The 12,811-nt window shown below is 48.8% G+C and overlaps 1 pseudogene; it reads left to right on the top strand.

The window, feature by feature from the left end:
• Nucleotides 1-3,907: 3,907 nt before the first annotated feature.
• On the top strand, nt 3,908-6,106 carry LOC148478999 (uncharacterized; annotated as a pseudogene).
• The last annotated feature ends 6,705 nt before the right edge of the window (nt 6,107-12,811 follow it).

Consider the following 12,811-nt stretch of genomic DNA (forward strand, 5'->3'; position numbering starts at 1 on the left):
ATTTGCGGCAGCAGTAAGGATAAATTGAAGTGGGGAGAGGCTAGACCCCACTGGAAATGACAAGTGCATGGATGAGAGTTTTGCTTGCATTCATGGTGAGAAAGGGTCTATTCCAGAGATAATGTGAAAGTGGAAGCAACAAGATTGTGAGAAAGACTGGGGGCCAAATATAATATGGTGTGAGTTTTTTCGCACATATGGATTCGCACCTCCTCGCGCCTTTAAAAGTTGCGAGCATGACTCTAAAATTCAAGTATGTAATAGGAAGTGATATTTCAGGAACATACGCAGTTCGCATGTGATGTCTCGCGATGAAACAAAGAAAGAGGCGCAAATTTTAGACCAACCGGAGTGCGATTTGCATTTCTCCAAGCATACTGACACAAACAGATTCACCCATTGGCAGGGCAAAGTCCCATGACTTAACCATCACACACACTATATAAGCCCCTGATCAGAGCCGGCCCTAGCCAATTTGGTGCCCTAGGCAAAGTTTTGACAGGTGCCCCCTAACAGTTAATCCCACCATCAATATTAAACCTGACCGCAACAGTAAATGGACCCAGCAGAAGAGCCGGCATCGCCAAGTGCAATACACACTTGCAGATGCCGGCAGAGATGGAGCGACAGCGGGGGCGATGCTGCATTCGGCAGCATGGCCCTCACTAACAATATCCCCGGATAGAACAAAGTATGTCGCTGATGACATATTGCTATAAAATATATAAAGAATATCAATTATCATGTGTTCTATGACAAAAATAATTAATATATAAATAACTAACTTGGATACTCACACGACAATCAGCGGCGTGCGTTCCATAGCGGGTCAGGATACCTCACCCACGTGGAGAGCACATATGACCCAAATCGGAACTATTGTATAATCCTAATTCCTCTGTATGGAGCGCACAGGTCCGCACAGTCAATCAGCAGCACCATACGTTCCATTCCTAACACAACAGCATGGCATGTGTGACAATCTCCCACCACCTCCTACAAGTGGAACGCACCAGCCCGCCCATCCAATCAGCGATGCCGTGCGTTCCACCGCCGAAACAGCCTGCAAGGACCTAGGTGAATACATTAATCACAACAATAAAAGGTGAACAATCACCATAGTAACTAGTACACATTGATATCCAAAATATGGAAATGTAGCATCAGTATATAAGGATAATCAAACATACATTTTATATATACATATATATATATATATGCAGTATATATAAAAATGTAGAAAAAAATCGCTCACACCACCAATAGTATCACAGATCTTCAAAGAGGTGCCAGGTTGAAGCAGATTAATATAGTACCCTCCATCCTCTTTACTGGCGTATTGATATGGAGTACAACCAGCACACTTTAATAAATGCAAAAAGAATATTTAATTACATCTTAAAAAATCATTGAAAACGGGGAACAAGCCATCCAAATGAGACAATAATGAAAGACTTATCTGAGGTCATATGAAATGCACGGTGGAGCAAGGCTCAAACACCCTAGACCTCCATAGAGTATAATGAGCAGCACATGTCCTGACAGCTGTTTCACCGTGTCCTTTTTCAAGGGACTGCTGTAATGCTAGACAGCCCAAGGGTGGTTAAATACCCCTCTAGTCAGATTAAATTCACCAAAAAATACACTCGCCTGAGTGAAACACATGACCGCAATCACATCAGTTCCCAAAGATGGCGCACACAGATGACGCTGATGGTCCCGGCAACCACGCCCGAAATGGCTGCGGAGCTCGGAAACCAAAAGGCTGTGTCATCATGCCGGAAGACAGCATACACTGCGGCGCCGTCGGAAGTGACGGATCCAGTGCTTGTTCCGTAGCTAGGCAACCCAATTGACAGTAGCCAAGCAGACAACTCTAACTATCCTGACCAATCGCATCAATAATGACTGCGGTGACCAGAGCCGAGAGACATCTCACATGGCCCACTGGCATAATAGGTACGCCCACATTTGGAACAATGAACAATAAATAATAAACAAAACTCGAATAGACAAACACTAAATACAAAAAATATAAAAAAATTATAAAAAATATTGGAGAAAAACAAAATGAATATACATAATGAATAGTCACAAATCACCCAACATTCCTATCACACCCACTAGCCTGCCAAAAAGGTGCACGTCAATGGGTGTAACAAAAACATCGGTGTGTCAATACAACAATCATAAACATATTAAAACATAGATATATATGTAACAGTTGCATATAGCATATCATAAGCTAGCAAACTGTTGTCCAATATATATAGTTACTAATTAACAAGCAATTAATAAATTAATGGATTACCTGCCCAGGTGCCCTCCGTGGTAACAACTCAGCAGTTGTAATAATATATATGTGGATGGAATCGGCAGCACTCCGGTTAGACAATAAATAATCACAGTAGCGTTGGTATTACTTCAACGTTTCAGCGCTTTATTGCGCCTTCGTCAGGAAACAGCATCATAAACAATACAGTACAAATCACTCACCTATATGCTATCTCGCCAGGCTTGCTGCACGCCTCTGCCCGTCCTCCAAACTCTGTGGAATGTGCGGGAAAGTGACGTCAGCAATGTGCTCCCCGTTGCTAGTTAACCCCTTGGTACATGTAAACAATATGAATAAAAGAAAGAAAACAAATGAGCAACAAAACATCAAAAAGGAACACTATTCTGTTGAAATCTGTGCTGTCAATATGAGATATATGTAAATATACTAAATACATCTATGTAATACTGTTAAGGTGCCTATCCATTAGGCAACCTGAAAGTCTGAACGTCTAGCGTTCAGACCTTCAGGTCGCCGAGGTGCGGTGCCTGCACTGAACAGCGTTCACTGAACATCATTCAGTGCAGGAGACGGACCTCCTATCTCTGAACATGCCGCACCTGACGATCATCGTCAGGTTGACGGGCATGTTCAGTAGATAGTCGTGGTCGACAAGGACCCAGCGTGCACACGCATTGCTGGTCCTTGCCGGCTATCCATTACACGACGTTGTGTACGATGGTCGGATCATGCATAAAGTCGTGTTATGGATAGGCCCTTTAACACATGCTATGTGCTATCTAGCATTTGTATTTTCAGTCAAATGATCTCCACTATAACACCACACAGATCATATATATATATATATATATATATATATGTATATATAATTATATATATCTATATATATATATATGTATATATATATATATATATACACATACATACACACAGATAGATATATAGATCCACACATATATATATATATATATATCCAATAAACTGATTCCAGGCTTCATTAACTCACCAGTAGTCCTCATCTCCATGGTCACAGGCAGGCTGGTCGAGAGGTTTGACGGTATTATTTGGCCCAGCTGTAACATTGCAGTTGTGGCCCGGTGCAGTCATCCAGTAACTGTTATGACATGAAGACAGAGAGAGAGCCCTGGCGGCACCGGTGCGGCATTTCCAATATAACGCCAGCCGCATGCCTATCACAACTTGCAGACCAGCAACCAATCAAGAGAGGCCACTCCTGATTCAGCCAATCAGGAGAGGCTGCTCCTGATTGGCTGCCGGTCCGCGAGCCAATCATTGCTTGAGGCCGGTGCAATATTGGTAAAGTTGCGGCTCTCTCCATGTCATGACACTGGATTCTGTCCAGTCTGAGTCCATGACTGCTCCACTTGCGCAGTGACAGGGGATGGGGCAACGTCTGGCGGGATGAGGCAGGGCAGAGGCAGGTGGAAGGGGGCAGTGTCAGAGCCATCCATGGAATGCCCATAACATTTGCTTATAGTGCCTATGCCTAGGGCCGGCTCTGCCCCTGATGCACCATTTGTGCTTTGATAGGGAGTAAGGAGCTGGATGCATGACAGGAGAAAGGAGGATTTTTTCAATATTGTATGCAGCATGGCAGGCAGGAGAGCTGGGGGAGCTCAGCAGAGGCTGAAGGACGAGGAGGATCCGGAGGTGATTGTCAGGCAGAGTCACAGTCAGGAGGAGGCAGCTTTGTCTGACCAGGAAGCACAGGAGAAGGATGATGACACACAGGTGGAGGAGGAAAATGAAGATGAGGGGGAGGATGAAGAGGAGGAGGTGGAGGAGGCTGAGTCTGCTGGTCCTTTGCCTGGGAAGACGCGCTGTGGGCGCAATATTTGCTTCACCTATGAAGAAAATTCTGCACTGGTACATGCTATGGTACCAGTGTTCACACGTCTCCTGGGAAAACGCGCACACTGTACCCCCCTGGCCAGAAAGAAACAATGTGGCTTGGCACCACAGATGCTGTTAATGCTGTCAGTAGCTGCAAACGTGACATTTACAATGTGAAAAAGCGTTTCAACGATATAAAATGTGTGTTAAAGGTCAAAATGGCGGATGAAGTGAAGCAGCCCGTAAGACTGGTGGTGGGCGTCACATCCCCATACACTACACATCTTATGAACAAGAGCTCAAACATATCATTCCACCAGAGATCCTACCCGGGACTCAGATTGAGGATACAGACAGACCTCCATATCCAGCCCCTATTGATGAGTACCATATTAATACTCATATTACATACTTGTACATGCATATTTTTCTTTGCTGTTTGTAATGCTCTATTCCTGTACAATCATCTGCTGCTGTAGAACAGCACATACCAGTTTGCTGTGACATAGGCCCTCATTCAGAGCCGTACGCTCTGAGCAGAGCGCACGCTCTGAATGAGGGCCGGGCTCCATTTTCATGGAGCGTCCTCCTGGACGCTCGTATAGCTGTGGGTCACCACCCACAGGCTATACGAGCGTGCATTTTGATGGCCGCGATGGTCGTGACCATCGCGACCATCGAAATTGCGAGCCGGAGCCTGCGGTTGAGGTTTTCAACCGCAAACTCCGGAGTGATTTTGGCTCTATCAGAGCCAAAATCACTCCCACTGACATCACTAGTGATGTCAGTGGGCCGGCTTCTGACGGGAGGCGTTCCCGTGGGAACGCCCCCGTCAGGGAGGCACGTCCCCGGCACGCCCACCAAAGGGGGCGTGCTGTCAATCAACATTGACAGCACGCCCCCTTTGATCGGACACAACGAGCGAAGGAAAGTCCTTCGCTCGTCGTGTCTGGGGCATGCGCACGACGGAGCTCCCTCCGTCGTGCGCATGCTCAGTGCAGACCATCGACCCACTTGCGAGCGGACAGCCGCTCGCGAGTGGGTCTGAATCAGGCCCATAGATTGCACTGAGTACAAATGTTGGAATGTTTGGCCATGCTGGGATGTGTTGTGATACAGCACTTTTTTTAAACAAAAAAATATAATAATATTATTTACATTTTAAACAATAACGTTAGATAGTGTAAACAGTTTTGAACTTAGTATTATTATGTTTGTGAGATTATTTAGCTCAGAAGGGCCATTGCACTGTTTCATTCCAAAACAGAGTATTCTTAGTGGTGCATTTTTATTTTAATGTCCTTCCCTTTTTTAAAAATGTAAGATGAACATGTAATTGTCCAAAGAATAATGTCTTGAATTGTTCCGCAGCTGCTCCAGGGAGGAAGCATTCTTCTTCAAACAGGCCTTGTGCATGAAATAGAAATGCAGGAAACACAACACATTAGTATGTACTGTATGTATTGAGGAATTAGCCCCAAAGCAAACACGCTGTCAATAGGCAACTAGGATAACATGTAAATCATCTAATCTTAACACATGTATCTCATGTCCCCAACATATCAAACAGTAAAATAATAATCCTTAAATTTTTTTTAGGTCTATCACATCCACATCCACCAACTCCTCAACAACATCCTCTGGAAGAAGATGATGCTCACAAAATTGTATTAGTCACAGTAGATCCTGTCATGGTTGTGGATGAAAATACAGAAGTGGTTAATTAACAACCAGCAAATTACCTGTACAACAACAGAGCCTACACCTACACCCCCAAAACCCCCTTCTGTTAATGAGAAAGCTTTGTCTCTTGACAGTTTTAGAACAAAGCAGGTTTACTTTATGGAGAGACAAACAGAACAAATGGAAACCATTAAATATGTCCTTAAAAAAATTTCTAATGCTAACAGAGTGGCAGAGGCCACACGCATTAGAATAGCTAACAATATTGGTTGAAGGCTGCTTGACCTTACTCAGGCTATTCGGTCACAGACTGAGGCACTTATAAACCTTCACACAGAAGTAGTAGCACAGAGGGCCCTAATAAAGTAGAGATGTGCGCCGACCCCCGTGTTTTGGTTTTGGATCTGGATCTCCCCTGGTTTTGGATCTGAATCTGGTTTTGGATCTTTTTCCTTGGTGTTTTGTTTTTAGGTTTTGGATCTCTATTTTTTCCAAAAAATGATATAAACAGATAAAACCACATAATTTGGGCCTGTTTGTGTTCCTATAGTATTATTAACCTTAATAACAATAATTTTCAGGCATTTCCAGGCATTATTAATCACCTCACAGCTCACAATATAGATTTCACTATTTTTCACCAATATACAGGCCAAAGGCTGCAGCAAGCTGACTGGCTAAAGTAAGCAACAGAGCAGCGGCACAAACGCACGGCAGTTTAAAAAAAATATTGGACATCTATGAAACATTGCCACACTGCAGTGGCAGACAGGATGGCAGTTTAATAAACTATAATAATGTCAGTCGGCAATGCCTCAAATTGTGCAAAATATAAAGAAAAGAGGTGCAAGGTATAATTGTCCCTCCCACCAGGGCCGGACTGGCCATCGGGCCTTCTGGCATATGCCAGAAGGGCCGATGGTCAGGTGGGCCGGTCTGCTCTGCACGCTCGCATGTATACTATAGAAAATGTCTTTCCCAAAATGGCCACCGCCTGAGGAAAGACAAATGTTTTACATTCACAACTGAATGTGTTCACTGGCCATATTCTGCCAGCAGACACTAGAGGGCCAGCGGATTACCATCATCTGTGCTGCTGGTATACAGGAAATGTTCCTGCTACAGCGGCCTGCTGACAGTGGCAATATCAGACCCCAAACCGAGGCCCCGCCCCCTGGCTTTGTGTGAAGAACTAGAAGTGCAGAGGAAGAGCAGCAGCACGCTGTTGCAGGAGCAGGGGAGGAGACCCAATGCGACAGCTGCATGTCCTGGACTCTGAAGAGGAGAAAGAGAGCTACCAAAAAGTCAGGTAAGTGAGTGCATTTTTTCTTCTTTTAAATCTGCTACTATCTACCCGACAGCTTTATATGTGCAGGGAGTTCTGGTCTGTGGCAGTTATATATATAAAATCACTGTATCTCCACCTCAGTGTCCCAGTCCTCACCCTCCCTGTAACCCCCAATCAGTGTCCCACCCTCACCCTCCCTGTAACCCCCAATCAGTGTCCCACCCTCCCTGTAACCCCCAACCAGTGTCCCACCCTCACCCTCCCTGCAACCCCTTTCAGTGTCCCAGCCCTAACACTCCCTGTAACCTCCAATCAGTGTCCCCACCCTCATCCTCCCTGTAACCCCCAATCAGTGTCCCTACCCTCATCCTCCCTGTAACCCCCAATTAGTGTTCCCACCCTCACCCTCCCCGTAACCCCCCTCAGTGTCCCCACCCTCACCCACCCAGTAACCCCCAATCAGTGTCCCTACCCTCACCCACCCTGTAACTCCCAATCAGTGTCCTTACCCTCATCCTCCCTGTAACCCCCAATTAGTGTTCCCACCCTCACCCTCCCCATAACCCCCCCCAGTGTCCCCTACCCTCACCCTCCATGTAACCCCGATTCAGTGTCCCCACCCAATAACACCCAATTAGTGTCCCCACTCTCACCCTCTCTGTAACCCCCAGTGTCCCCAGCTTCTCCCACCCTGTATCCCCCAATTAGTGTCCCCACCCTCACCCTCCCTATAACCCCCCTTAGTGTCCCCTACCCTCACCCTCCATGTAACCCCGATTCAGTGTCCCCACCCTATAACCCCCAATTAGTGTCCCCACTCTCACCCTCCCTGTAATCCCCAGTGTCCCCACCCTCACCCTCCTTATAACCCCCCTCAGTGTCCCCACCCTCACCCTCCCTGTAACCCCCGTCAGTGTCCCAGACCTAACACTCCCTGTAACCTTCAATCAGTGTCCCCACCCTCACCCACCCTGTAACCCCCAATTAGTGTCCCAACTGTCACGCTCCCTGTAATCCCCTATCAGTGTCCCCACCCTCACCCTCCCCGTAACCCCCAATCAGAGTCCCCACCCTCACCCTCCCTGTAACACCCCACAGTGTCCCTGTCCTCAGCCTCTCTGTAACCACCCCACAGTGTCCTCAGCCTCTCTGTAACTCCCCTCAGTGTCCCCGTCCTCAGCCTCCCAATAACCCCCAGTGTCCCCACCCTCACCCTCCCTGTAATCCCCAATCAGTGTCCCCACCCTCACCCTCCCTGTAACACCCCTCAGTGTCCCTGTCCTCAGCCTCTCTGTAACCACCCTACAGTGTCCTCAGCCTCTCTGTAACTCCCCTCAGTGTCCCCTTCCTCAGCCTCCCAATAACCCCCAGTGTCCCCACCCTCACCCTCCCTGTAACCTCCAATCAGTGTCCCCACCCTCACCCAACCTGTAACCCCCAATTAGTGTCCCCACTCTCACGCTCCCTGTAACACCCCTCAGTGTCCCCGTCCTCGGCCTCCCAGTAACCCCCAGTGTCCCCACCCTCACCTCCTTATAATCCCCAATCAGTGTCCCCACCCTCACCCTCCCTGTAACCCCCCTCAGTGTCCCCGCTCTCATCCTCCCTGTAACCCCCAGTGTCCCCACCCTCACCCTCCCTGTAACCTCCCTCAGTGTCCCCATCTTCACCCTCCCTGTAACCCCCAATCAGTGTCCCCATCTTCAGCCTCCTTCTAACCAGCCTTAGTATCCCCATCCTCAGCTTCTCTGTAACCCCTCTGTGTCCTCGTCCTCAGCCTCCCTGTAACCCCCTCAGTGTCCCCATCCTCAGTCTCCCTCTAACCCCCATCAGTGTCCCTGTCCTCGGCCTCCCTGTAACCACCCCTCAGTGTCCCCGTCCTCAGCCTCCCTGTAACCACCCCTCAGTGTCCCCGTCCTCAGCCTCTCTGTAACTCCCCTTAGTGTCCCCGTCCTCAGCCTCCCTGTAATCCCCAGTGTCCCCACCCTCACCCTCCCTGTGACCCCCCTCAGGGTCCTCATCCTCAGCCTCCCAATAACCCCCCTCAGTGTCCCCATCCTCAGCTTCCCTGTAACCCCCCTCAGTGTCCCCATCCTTAGCCTCCCTGTAATCCCCAGTGTCCCCACCCTCACCCTCCCTGTAACCCCCCTCAGTGTCCCTACCCTCACCCTCCCTGTAACCCCCCTCAATGTCCCAGCCCTCACCCTCCCAGTAACAACTCCTCTGGCATGTCTGACCATTCGATATTTATTGATCGGTTGCTTGCAAACACTGTACAATTATCTGGCTGATCAATTGATATTGAGTGGATCGGCCAGATAATTGTATAGTAACACAAGCACCATCAGTTTTCTCCATCACAAACGCCCAGTGCAAGTAACACAATCACCCTCAGGGCCAGATTCAGACCCGCTCGCGAGCGAAGGACGCTCGCAAGCGGGTCGATGTTGGCCGAATGCGCATGCGGACGACGGAGGGAGCTCCGTTGTGCGAATGCGCGAGACCCGGCAAGCGACGAGGAATACGTCGCTCGGGGTCTCGCACCAAAGTCACCATCGACAGCACGCTCCCTTTGGTGGGCGTGCCGGGGGCGTGGCTGCCAGACAGAGGCGTTCCCATGGGAACGCCTACTGTCTGTGTCCGGCCCCACTGACATCAGTAGTGATGTCAGTGGGAGTGATTTTGGCTCTGACAGAGCCAAAATCACTCCAGGGCTTGCGGCAGCGAGACCCTACCGCAGGGTCTCGTCGCAAGCCCGATGGTCGCGATGGTCTTGACCATCGCGACCATCATCATGGACGCTCGCTATAGCTGTGGGTGGTAACCCACAGCTATGCGAGCGTCCATGAGGCCGCTCCAAGTTGAGGGAGGAGGGCCCTGATTCAGAGCGAGCGCTCTGGTCAGAGCGTTTCGGCTCTGAATCAGGCCCTCAGTTTTCATACTTTTTTACGATGTGCGTAAAGTGTGTGACATCATCCAGTCGTGCCATAACATGGCCCTTGGGCAAGGCCATGATGACCTAGGGGCACTGCAGCAGTTGTGGAGGAGCTGGACCCTTTACCATCAGAGGGCATTGTCAATACAGAGGGTGGGAATGAGGTTCAACAGAGGATCATACAGCAGCATTTTTCACGTAAGTTTTTCAGGACACAATGTAAGAGAATTTGTATGTGTATAGATGTGTTAAAGTTGTATGCCTACAAACACATTAATTAAAATATATGTACATGACACAGGAGTCTGAGCTGGAACTAGTGGAAAAGCTGCATGATATACCAGACACTCATGGGCAAAAAAGAAGGTAAGTGTTTTTGTTTTAAATTTACAAACACCATTACAATTAATATTGTATTCATTTGTTTAGGATTAAATGATAAGGGAATTCAAAAATGTAGCCTTTGTCACAGTTAATGTACTGTAACATGTCTTTATTTGCATATACAACAATATTGCACATTGCAATAATATGGTTAAACTCTGGGCCTGATTGAGACCCGCTCACAAGTGCTGAGCGCTCGCAAGCAGGTCGATGGTGCCCTAGTGCGCATGCGCACGACGGAGGGAGCTCCGTCGTGCGCATGCGCAAGACCCGAATAGCGATGGCCAAGCCGTCGCTATGGGTCTCACACCAAAGGGGGCGTGCTGTCGATGGTGATTCCCATGGGAATGCCTACAGTCTGGGGCCGGCTCCACTGACATCACTAGTGATGTCAGTGGGAGTGCTTTTGGCTCTGATAGAGCCAAAAGCACTCCTGGGCTTGCGGCAGCGAGACCCTACCGCAGGGTCTCGTCGTAAGCCCGATGGTCGCGATGGTCTTGACCATCGCGACCATCTTTTTGGCCGCTCGCATAAGCTGTGGGTGGTAACCCACAGCTATGCGAGCGTCCATGAGGCCGCTCCAAGTTGAGGGAGGAGGGCCCTGATTCAGAGCGAGCGCTCTGGTCAGAGCGTTTCGGCTCTGAATCAGGCCCTCAGTTTTCTCCATCACACAAAACGAATAAGAAAGATGGGAACAAAGACATACACATAGAAAGACAGGAGAGTGAGAGGGGGAAAAGAGCAAGACAAGGGATAGAAGAGGCAAAGAAGCGGGATCAGAGACAGAGGGTGAGGAATATCAGAGGAAGAGAAATAGTGATGGGGAGAGATATGGGGATGACAGAACGGTAAGTGAGTGATGGAATTAGAAGAGGAAATAGAGGAGGAGAAACAGAGGAATTTCTATGAATTTAGTATAGATACATCTTTTTCTATATATTTAGGGCCTGATTCTGAAACTGGGATGTAGTTATGAGATCGGCGGCCGCATGGCCAACGGTCTCAATCCTGACAGCGGAATCCCGTCAAAGGATTTAACAGGCATCGAAACACCGACGCCTATGTCAATCCCGATGCCAGAACGCAGAGGACGGCAGCCCAAACGAAGGTAAGTCTGGGGCGCCCTTAGCGTTAGCCACAGGGGGGGAGGGTTAGAATTTGGAACTCTTAGCATGGTTAGGGTTAGGTTTGGGGGTTGGGAGATTAGGGTTATGCACCCCTAGGGGGGAGGGTTAGGGTTAGGCACCCCACTGGGAGGGTTAGGTTTAGGGTGTGGGGAGGGGGGGTTAGATTTAGGCACCCCTGGGGGGGAGGTTAGGCACTAGGGGGAGGGTTAGGCACCACTAACGGAGGGTTAAGGGGGAGGACAGGGGAGAGTTGGGATACTTACCTGCCCCAGTCGGGATCTCCTCCTGTCAGGCATCCGCTGTCGGGATTTGAACCGGCGGCTAAACAGTCCCATTCCCTGAAACTGACACAGATGCGGGTGTTCTTGCATCATTTGCTGCAATTATGTCTGCATCTTTATGCTGCTAAAAATCTCTTTCCTGGTGTACAAGCATGTGCCCAAATTTACAAGGACTGAAACGCCCACTTGCAGCATCTGAAGTTGCTACATTACCTACGGCAGGTGCAGTTTCTCCATCTGAGTAAGGCCTCCTATGTAAGCTGCTCATCTCAGTAAGGCCTCCTATGTAAGCTGCTCACCTGAGTAAGGCCTCCTATGTAAGATGCTCATCTCAGTAAGGCCTCCTATGTAAGCTGCTCATCTGAGTAAGCCCTCCTATGTAAGCTGCTCACCTGAGTAAGGCCTCCTATGTAAGCTGCTGAGTCTCTGTACGTATCCGCTTCCAGCGACACTCCTATAAGACGCAACATCTGCGCGTGTTGGATTTGCCACGCCCCGTGTTATTTCCCAGTCACTGCACACGAATGCTTAATATAATTCTATCACCATGTGTACAAACCTATACTACGTCTCCGTGGGAAGACAATCAGGACACGTGCGCGGTCATGAAAAAACATTTGCATTCTTATCGGCATAGTGTGTGGCTCAGAATCAGGTCCTCAGTATGGAACCATCTTTATATTTAGTATGGATCCACGTTTTCTGGGTGTGCACGTGTGGGAAATTAGGCCCTGATTCAGACCCGGTCGCTCTGACACCCACAGCTATTGCGAGCGGCCATGATGATGGTAGGGTCTCGTGTCCGCAAGCCCCAGAGAGATTTCGGCTCTAACAGAGCCGGAATCTCTCCACTGACATCACTCGTGATGTCAGTGGGGCCGCCCACAAACGTCAAGTGTTCTCATGGGAACGCCTCCGTTTGAGCAGCCACCCCCCCGGCCCGCCCACCAAAGGGGGCGAGGA

This window comes from Taudactylus pleione, unplaced genomic scaffold, assembly GCF_031769625.1.
Source record: "Taudactylus pleione unplaced genomic scaffold, aTauple2 ptg000642l, whole genome shotgun sequence".
In the NCBI taxonomy this organism is placed as follows: domain Eukaryota; kingdom Metazoa; phylum Chordata; class Amphibia; order Anura; family Myobatrachidae; genus Taudactylus; species Taudactylus pleione.